The sequence below is a fragment of the Gossypium arboreum genome, chromosome 2 (assembly GCF_025698485.1).
Source record: "Gossypium arboreum isolate Shixiya-1 chromosome 2, ASM2569848v2, whole genome shotgun sequence".
NCBI classification, from domain to species: domain Eukaryota; kingdom Viridiplantae; phylum Streptophyta; class Magnoliopsida; order Malvales; family Malvaceae; genus Gossypium; species Gossypium arboreum.
The window spans coordinates 75,004,852-75,016,013 of record NC_069071.1 but is presented as its reverse complement, the minus strand read 5'-3'; the positions used below and the strand labels follow the sequence as shown (position 1 = coordinate 75,016,013).

Genomic DNA, 11,162 nt, shown 5'->3' with positions numbered 1-11,162 from the left:
TCAATTAAAATCCAATCTATATTTCGTTCATACGTGATTGAAATGCACCTAAATTAGCTGAGCGATCCTAACCAGACGATGGCTAATAGACACATAATTGAAATGTGCCTACTTAATTTAGATCCTAACCCGATAAAATTGCAGGCTGCATAACAACTCTAACCAAGCTCTGTTATCGGTATAGTTTTTAAATTTGTGTGATTAAACTGTTTCAAACTTAACACGTCCCTGTTACCTCACACGAATGCTAAGAAACCCTTAGTAAATAAGGATCATTAAAATGCATATTTACTGAGTAAAGGATTCCGAAAGGACCTAATATGGTTTCCAAACTCATGAAAGATTGAGTTGCTATGGAATATTTTTCAGAATGTTAATAAGCATGTTGATAATAAATTAAGTTTAATTAAAGTAATTGTCTTAGTTTATTTACGTTATAATTGTTGCAAATTGTGTTTAATTTTGCTAAAATCTATTCCATTCATATAGTTTGCATACTTAGGGTAATTTACATTTGGGATCATTGCATTTAGTTTAATATATTTAAATTTAATCATCACTTTTCAACAATATTGTGTTTTTATTTGCCAAGTTGTTAGTATAATTTTACAATTAAGTGATTTAACACAAATACAATCCCTATGGAGACGATAACTCGATACTTACTTATTACTTGATAACGATTGTGTACACTTGCACAAACCTACGCGTTACAACTTTTTGGCACTGTTGCCAAGGATTGTTAACTGTTGCCATAGTCTTTTTTATTTTATTTTTTTGTGAAATTATTTACTTCCAATTTGGTTTATTTTTAATATTACTAACTTATTCTTTTTAATTTTGTGATTTTCTTTTCAAGTGTTTATGAGCATAGATCGGATTATCGATTTACTCCCTGTAGACCTTGAAATTGAGCAAACTTTCAGACAAAAAAGATGTGAACGAACAACTCAAAGACAAGTCGAGATGGACCTTGGAAATCAGAATCAAGACCAAGGTAATGAAGCTGATCGTGTACGAAATCCCATCCTCATTGCCGATGATAGGGATCAATGCATCAGACAATATGCTGTGCCACTTTTCAGTGAGTTAAATACAAGAATTAGAAGGTCAGATATTGAGGCAATCCAATTTGAATTGAAGCAACTGATGTTTCAAATGCTCCAAACGGTGGGCCAATTTAGTGGTATGCCCACAGAAGATCCACATCTGCACCTTCAATTGTTTATAGAGGTGAGTGATTCATTAAAGATATCCAGTGTGACTGAAGATGCACTGAGGTTTTCGTACTCGTTGTGAGATCGAGCACGAGCATGGCTCAATTCATTGCCACCAAGTTCCATATCTACATGGCAAGAACTAGCAAAGAGATTTTTGGTTAAGTATTTCCCACCTAGAAAAAATGCTAAGTTGAGGAACGCGATCACAACTTTCCAACAATTGGATGACGAGTCTTTGTATGAGGCTTGGGAGCGACTCAAGGAGTTACTTCGTAAGTGTCCTCATCATGGGATTCCTCATTGTATCCAGTTGGAGACATTCTATAATGGTCTCAATGCACATACAAGATTGATGGTAGATGCTTCTGCGAATGGTACAATTTTTTCTAAGTCTTATAATGAGACTTATGAGATCATCGAGAGGATAGCGAGAAATAACTATCAATGGCCAACAAATCGAACAGCTTCAGGAAGACATGTAGCTAGAGTTCATGAAGTTGACGCCCTCACTTCGTTATCAGCTCAGGTATCGTCTATTTCTTCTATGTTAAAATAGTTTACTGCTAATAGTGCTAATAATTTTGTAGCTCAGCCACCAAGTCTATTTGAAGTAGTTTCCTGTGTGTACTGTAAGGAAGGTTATTCTTTTGAGAATTTTCCATCAAATCCCGAGTTAGTGTACTATGTGGGGAACCAGCATCAAAATAGGAGTGGACAAGGACCCCAGTCCAACTTCTACAATCCTTCATGGCATAATCATCCTAATTTTTCTTAGAGAAACCAAGGAAATGGACCGAACACAACTTATTGCAGGCTAGACCCAACCAATCTCAAGGGTTTAATAGCAAGCTCCAAAACCACCTCAAGCTAAGGCATCAAATAGTTTGGAAAACTTGTTGAAAGTGTACATGACAAAGAATGTCGCTTTGATCCAAAGCCAAGCAGCAACTTTGAAAAATTTAGAAAACCAAATGGGTCAGTTAGCTACAGAGCTTCGTAATAGACCGCAAGGAACCTTACAGAGTGATACTAAGAATCTAACAAATTTGGGTAAAGAACATATCAAGGAAATGACATTGCGAAGTGGTAAAATTCTGGAACTCCGATTGATTGATATCGCAGATAAGCCCACAAAGAAGAATCAACCAGTTGTTGAAATTCCTACACCAAAAGAGTTATAATATGCAAAGGCTGACAAGGTAAATCCTAACTTAGTGAATTTAGATACTTTAACTGTAACACCCCCACGCCCTAGACCATCACCGGAGTCGAGCTTGAGGGGTTACTGAACATAATTTATCAATTTAAGAACTTCAAATCATTTATTTCTACATTCACAGCTTTCTAGCTACTCGCATCACAGTTACAAGAAAAATCATATCTCGAGTTACGAAACTCGAAATCAAGATCCGTAAATTTTTCCTGAATCTAGACTCATATATATATTTAATAATGTTTTTCTAGAATTTGTTTATTGGGCCAATTAGTACAATTTATTAATTAAAGTATCCCTTGTTTCAGGGTTCGACTGCTCTGACCTCTATGTATTACGAATCAGATATATCTCTATACAAAATTTCAATGACTATGAGGTTTGTTTCTATTAAAACTAGACTCAATAAGGAATCTGTACATATAAATAACAACTTCTAATTATTTTATTAAAATTTATTATAAATTTTAAAGTCAGAACAGGGATCCAGAAATCACTCGCCCTGTTTCATAAAAGTTTAAATATCTCATAAAATATAATTTATATTCTGTTTTGTTCAATCCATATGAAAATAAACTCATTAAGATTCAATTTCATAACCTACTCATCATTTAGTTCCATTTATACTATTTTTAGTGATTTTCAAATTCATGTCTGTAACACCTAACTTCGTGACCGGCGCCGTTGTCGGACACGAGGGTTAACAACCAAATCCTCTCAAGATACCAACCAATTTGACATTACCAGTCAGGCTGGAAAACTGCGTCACCGTCGCCTTAAAATCATATCTCGAGTTTCAAAACTCGGAAACTGGTTTCGTAAATTTTCCTGAATTTAGACTCATATACCCATCCATGGATTTATCTTTAGAATTTTTGGTTGGGCCAATTGGTACAGTTTATTAGTTAAAGTCACCCATGTTACAGGGATCGACTGCTCTGACCTTCACGCGTTACAACTTGAATATCTCTCTGTACAGGGCTTTAATACTGGTGCCGTTTGTTTCTAATGAAACTAGACTTAAAATGGAATCTGTACATATAAGGCATGACTCCTAATTCTTTCTGGATAATTTATGGTAAATTTTCAAAGTCGCGACAGGGGACCCAGAAACCGTTCTGGCCCTGTCTCACGAGAACTTTAATATTTCTCAGTATACTGCTCATATGGTCGTTTCGTTTCGTCCATATAAAATAGATTCATCAAGGTTCAGTTCCATAATTTACTCACTATTTAATTCTATTTCTACTATTTTTAGTGATTTTCAATCTCATCTCACTGCTGCTGTCCGCAACAGTTACTGCAGTAGACTATGCCAATTTCATGAATTTTTTTCCGGCCTTAATCATCCATCATCGTGACACAAATTATGGCCACCTTATCAAAATTTGAGTTTCTAAGAGTCGTGGCTATAGGTTCTAGCATCCCACTCGACGACCACATAGGCCATTTTCACATGGCTTAAAGTTTACAACCCACAATTCGACAAAATATAATAGCCTATACATGCCAAATGTTCTTCAACAACAAAAACAATACCACAAGATTTCAGCCGGTGTGATGACTTCAACGACGGTCCCGATCACGCAAAACAATACGAGTCCGAGAGACCTAAAATGGGTGACAAGAAAATCACCGAGTGAGTTTACAACTCGAGAAGTCATAAGCATTCATCAATCCAGCGATAAAGTTACTACTACATGTACAACAAATGAGGCTAGGTACTCGTCCATATCGAATCTATACCATAATACCTCGGACCTTTCGGTCCAATCTCGTACCAATTCATACATCCACATTTCATATTCTACACAACAAGATAATCAAGCATTTTACACATTAACTCATTTTCTAGCACAACCATACAATTTCAATCATCACATAGATTTAAGGCTTACCAAATTCAACCCCAAGCATGAACGTATTCTCTATTAGTCATGAGCTCGAGGTACTTACCGATCCGCTGTCCATACTCAATTCAATGGAGACACACCTCCATATATATAGATACGCACACAGTGCTTACTACTCGATTTCGCACGCTTAGTGCCACGTAATTTAAGCCCGCACACATTGCCATACCCTCCGAGCTCGCACACCCAGTCGCATTTTTCCAGCTTGCACACTTAGTGCCATATATTTCCAACACGCACACTTAGTGCCATATAATTCCAACACGCACACTTAGTGCCGATCTAAATCACCGTACACACGTATTGCCCGCACACTTAGTGCCGAAAGCAAACTTCCTACACATTTCACTATTTCTTTTACATTCAATAAATGTCATCACTCCATACACATACATTTTCATTTATATATATATATATATCATCCCATTAAACACAATTGCATAAATTTTACAATCATTTAAGCAATATCAAATCGTGCTTAATGACTTACTTTGTATTGGGTAAAATGGTTCCAACTCGGCTACTCGATGTTCTTTCCTTTGCCTTTGCTTGATTTTCCACCTTTAGCTTCTTGAGCTTAATCAATAAATTAACTAGTTTAACCGTCTTGCTAAATATTTATAATTCAACTACACATGCATATGTATGCTTGTATATTCAGCAACCATCCTCACTAATTACCCATTTAGTCGATTATACACATAATTAAAGGTAACATCACGAGCGGCATACTTATGTATATTTATACAATGTCAAATATAACATCTTTTAAACACCTAATTTCATCTCATGAACATTTAATCAAATTTTCCTAATCTAGCATATATTTTCACATCTATTCGTAACATCAATCTATCATTTCCATTTCATTTAACACTTAACATTTACCACATATCAATTAACCAACTCTTCATCTAATCATGCTCTCATATTCGGTCATCCATACCTATACTAACCCTAACAAAATAATTTCTAAGTTTAACACAAGCACCACATTTTAGCATCATGGCGAACACTTCATGCCTCATCACCACGACATCAAAACACCAACCGAATCATTCCTATCACGAGACTAAGGTTCGCACCTTAGCTTCCCACATTCTTCTCATAACATTTCATAGTTCATTCGGCCACTCATCATTCAACCAACAAAATTTCCTAGCAAACCCCTATGGCCAAGCGCACCACACACTTACATCTCAACTCACAATACCCAAAAATCACATACTAACTAAACTATCTTAAGCAATCAAAGAGTCCCCCCTTTTTCCATAGCCAATGTTCCATTCCCCCATCATTATTCAACATTTTAGCATGGCTAAGCAAGAACCATGATCATTCACTTAAAACAAGTAAGCATTTCACAAGTTAACACAATGTACTAACCTCCTTAAGGCTTCAAGTGACCGAAATTCTCCCCTCCTTCCTTCCTTCTAACCGGCCAAGTTCAACAAAGAGAGAACTCTCTTTTCCTCCCCTTTTCTCTCCCTCACTCACGGCAATGGCAAGGTAAAGGATGAACACTCCCTCTTTTTTTTTCTTATTTTATTCCCCTTTCTTTTTAATTCCTTTCTTTATTTTAGTTTGTCTCCCATAATCCAATTTCTTATTATAATATCTAAGGCAAACAAATATATTGCCCATCATCAATCTAACTTGGCCGGCCACCATAAGGAAAATTTGGCAATTTGACATGCAAGTCCAAGCATTTTCTAATATGTATCAATAGGCCACTTTAACATTAGCCTAGCACATTTCTCAATTTCCTCACATAAGTCCCTTCTAATAAATTTCACCTACGAATGACGAAATTAAGGCACGAAATTTTCACATATGTACGTTCATGCACAATAAAAATAATAATTAATTATTCTTGTGTCTCGGTTTTGTGGTCCCGAAACCACATCCCGACTATGGTCAATTTTGGGATGTCACAATGTCATTGCTGCAGCAATATTCTGTTTTAAGGCAAGTTTCATCTTTCCATGAATTTTTATGAACTAGATAACCTGTTAAACTTCCATGATATCAAACATGATCTAAATTAGCCATCACCATGACTTATCAATATCAAACATTTTCTCAACCAAACATGGCCATATCATAAAATTATTTACACAAAATAGGTATATTGCTATACATGCCATACTTAAGTAGTTGTACAAGCCATTTACCAAGATAAAAGTCCTTTGGATAGTGTGATCGAACCTTGACCCGTCCGATTCTCGAAATGGCTTGTTCAAAACTACAGTGAATGAAAAGGAAGGAGTAAGCATAAATGCTTAGTAAGTTCATATGTAAATAGCAACTAACATAACAATACAAATATACCAAACAACTTTAGCATGGTACCACCAAAACATATATCACATCTTTAAACATCATTCATCATTTTACCACCTTATCGTTGTTGTATCTATTTTCAACCCGAGGGTTAAGAACATACCTGTCCAAAGTGTCCATTTCACAACACTTACCCAAAACGTCACTTATATCTTAAGTGCTCTTCCATTAAACTAGAAATTTCACCGTTGAACACATCGAATACAACTCGGATACATGGATAATTTGCACATAAGTGCCACATATGTAATCAAGAAATCATGTAACCCGCCCTAAGGAACTCGGACTCAACTCAACGAGCTCGGGCATTCGCATCCATAAATGAACTCGGACTCAACTCAGCGAGTTCGGATGCCTAGTTACATCTCACGAACTCGGACTCAACTCAACGAGTTCGAGACATTTGCATCCATAAGTGAACTCGGACTCAACTCAGCGAGTTCGGATGCTCAACCATCCTAGTGACATGTCACTTGTATCCTAATCTATTCCTAAGGTTCAAGCGGGCTTTTCCCTCGATCTCACATTTGTCGTCTTCCATGGAATATCGGAACCGATACTCGGTAGCAATTCATATTTATCAAGTAGTAAACATAATTTGCATATTACTCAACATTAACCACAAAGCATAACATTTCACGATTAAAAATCAGCATATCATATAATTAACATTAATAACTTAAAAATAACATTTATGCTACATTATTTACACATGAACTTACCTTGGTACCAAAATATAAAGATTTTGCAATTTAGTCCACAATCTTTTCTTTTCCTCGATCACGACTTGAATCTCATTTTCTTGATCTATAATACCAAATTAATCTTATTTAATACATACATTCATCAAAACAGCATTTAATCTGAACTTTAAAAAATTACACTTTTGCCCTAAACTTTTGCATAATTACACTTTTGCCCCTAGGCTCAAAATTAAACTTTATTCCTTATTCTTATGTTTTATAACATGCTGATCAATTTCCTTCTTTGGCAACATCAAATTCTCTCTCTAACATATACTTGTGACTATTAGGTATTTTTGCCGATTAAGCCCTTTTACTCGTTTTCACTAAAACCGAGTAGCACAAGTTATCTAACATAATTTAAAACCCCATATTCTATCATAAAACATCAAAATACACAAATTTCACCTATGGGTATTTTTCCAAATATAAACCTTAGGTTGAATTATTGCTAGCATAAGCTTAATCGAGCTTAAGGATTCCAAAAGCGTAAAGAACATTAAAAGCGGGCTTGGAATCACTTACTATGGAGCTTGGAAGCTTGAAACAAACCCTAGCTATGGAGAACCCTTGAAATTTCGGCCTAATGAAGAAGATGGGCAAAATTGGCTTTTAATTTTGTTTTAATTCATTTTAATAACTAAATGACCAAAATACCCTTACTACTAAACTTTCCAAAATTCCTTCCATGTCCTAATTTTGTCCATGAACTTAAAATTGGTCAAATTGCTATTTAAGACCTCCTCATTAATATTCCAAAACAATTTCATACTAAAACTTCTAGAATGCAAGTTTTACAACTTATTCGATTTAGTCCCTACTTTCAATTTAAGCACTTTAGGCATAGAATTTCATCACGAAATTTTCACACAATCATGCAATCATATCATAAACATCAAAATCATTGTAAAATAATTATTTCTATCTTGGATTTGTGGTTACGAAACCACTATTCCGATTAAGCCCTAATTCAGGATATTACATTAACATCATCTTTGGATGCAGATTTACCTACTTGGAAGAGTTATCCAATTCAACCGAAAGTTCCATCACCTCCATCCGCAAAGATTGCAACAACACAAGCAGAAGCAGGATGTGCAATTTAAGAAGTTTTGGATGTTCTGAAGCAATTACACATCAATATTCCATTGGTGGAGGCTTTAGAACAAATGCCAAATTATGTGAAGTTTATGAAATATATACTATCCAAGAAGAAACGACTGAGTGAGTATCTGATTGTTGCCTTGACAAAGAAGTGCAGTGCGTTCCTGCAGAACAAACTGCTATCTAAATTGAAATACCCAGGAAGCTTTACTATACCCTGTAACACTGGTGAATCTTACTGTCGTAAAGCTTTATGTGATTTAGAAGCCAATATCAACTTGATGCCTAAGTATTTTCAAGATGCTAGGGATAGGTGAAGTAAGACCTACAACTGTGACTCTTCAACTAGCGAATCAAACTTTAGCATATCCCGAGGGAAAGATTGATGATGTTTTGGTAAGAGTTAATAATTTTATTTTTCCTGTTGATTTTATTGTCTTAGATTTTGAAGCAGATAAAGAAGTGTCGATCATCCTTGGGAGACCTTTCTTAGCCACGAGAAGAACATTAATTGATGTGTAGAAAGCTGAACTCACCATGCGAGTTCAAGACGATCAAGTAACTTTTAACATTCTTAAAGCGATGAAATTTCTCGATCCGGCAGAAGGGTGTTCAGTTATGGAAGAGATAGAAACCTTGGTTTCTATAGAAAGCAATTTTAAAGAAGATCCATTGAAGAAAGCCTTAGATTTTGACCTTTTGGAGGATGAAGAAGGTGAAGAAAACATGGCCTTTATGGAAGCCAATCCGAGGAATTTTATTCAATCCACACAGTTTAAACCATTGGAGTTAGAAATTAGAAAATTTGTGCAACCCAAGTTGTTAATTGAAGAACCACCAAAACTCGAACTAAAGGTACTTCCTTCCCATTTCAAATATGTTTATTTAGGTGACTGTTCCACCTTTACTGTAATTATTTTAGCAGAACTGAAAAAAGATCAAGAGGAGCAACTAATTGTTGTTCCAAAGAAATTTAAGAAAGCAATTGGTTAGACCATAGCTAATATTCGAGGTATAAACCCTTTTTTTTGCATGCATAAAATTATTTTAGAAGAAGGTGAAAGAGCTTGAATTGACGGGAAAATGAGGCTCAATCCTATTATAAAAGAAGGTGTGAGAAAGGAAGTGATCAAATGGTTAGATGTAGGAATCATCTATCCTATTTTAGATAGTTCGTGGGTAGGTCTGGTGCAGTATGTGCTAAAGAAAGGTGGAATCATGATTGTTGAAAATGAGCATAACGAGTTGATTCCAACGAGAATAGTTACTGGATGGAAAATTTGTATTGATTTCAGAAAATTGAATAAAGCCACTCGGAATGACCATTTTTCGTTGCCTTTTATAGATCAGATGTTAGATCGATTGGCAGGTAATGAATTCTATTATTTTTTAGATGTCTATTCGGGATATAACCAAATAGTTGTAGCTCTAGAGGACCAACATAAAATGACCTTTACTTGTCCATACAGTACGTTTGCTTTTAGGCAAATGCCTTTTGGTTTATGCAATGCACCTGCAACATTTCAATGATGCATGATGGCAATATTCACTGATATGGTTGAAAATTTTGTTGAGGTTTTCATGGATGATTTTTCTATTTTTTGTAACACTTATAATATTTGTTTGAGTAATTTGGCTAAGGTACTGAAGAGATGCGAAGAGATGAATCTTGTTTTTAACTGGGAAAAATGTCATTTTACGGTTAAGGAAGGGATTGCCTTAGGGCATAAAATCTCAAAGAGAGGAATTGAAGTCGATAAAGAAAAAGTGGACGTAATTGAAAGATTACTGGCCCTAATTAATGTGAAAGGAGTCAGAATTTTCTTAGGCCATTCTGGTTTTTACTGAAGGTTTATCAATGATTTCTCGAAAATTTCTAAACCGTTGTGTTTGTTGTTAGAGAAAGATATAGTGTTTGATTTCAATAAAGCATGTTTGGAAGCTTTTGAAGATCTAAAAAAATAGTTAATCTCAGCCCCAATAATCGTTACACCTGATTGGAGCTCACCTTTTGAGTTGATGTGCGATGTAAGTGATTATGCCGTTGGAGCTATGATGGGTCAAAGAAGAAACAAAGTGTTTCACCCAATTTACTATGCAAGTAGAACTTTGATGGGAGCCCAACTCAATTATACGATAATTGAAAATGAACTCTTTGCTATAGTTTTTGCTTTTGACAAATTCCACTCATATCTTATAGGTATCAAAGTTATAGTATTTACTGACTATGCAGCCATTAAATACTTACTCACAAAGAAAGATGCAAAATTGAGGCTATTTCGTTGGATACTTTTACTCTAAGAATTTGACATTGAGATCCAAGATAGAAAAGGTTTCGAAAATCAAATAGTTGATCATCTGTCGAGGTTGGAGCAAGACGAGGTAACTCGTTCATGTGTGCCTATCAACGAGAATTTCCCAGATGAACACTTATTTGAGGTAAGTCGAATTCATGAAACACCTTGGTTTGCTGATTTTGCCAATTATCTTTCATGTGAAATAATTCCTTGAGAAATGACATACCAACAAAGGAAAGAATTCCTTCATGATAGTCGGTATTATTTTTGGGAGGATCCGTTTTTGTTTAAACAGTGTGCAGATAATATAATCCAAAAGTGTGTAGCTG

General features: G+C 35.3%; 1 non-coding gene across 1 annotated transcript; it reads right to left on the bottom strand.

Moving 5' to 3' along the window:
• Window positions 1-1,407: 1,407 nt before the first annotated feature.
• On the bottom strand, window positions 1,408-1,514 carry LOC128289742 (small nucleolar RNA R71). The gene has a single exon (XR_008279386.1). It is a non-coding gene; the product is annotated as a small nucleolar RNA R71 (small nucleolar RNA).
• Between the last annotated feature and the right edge of the window lie 9,648 nt (window positions 1,515-11,162).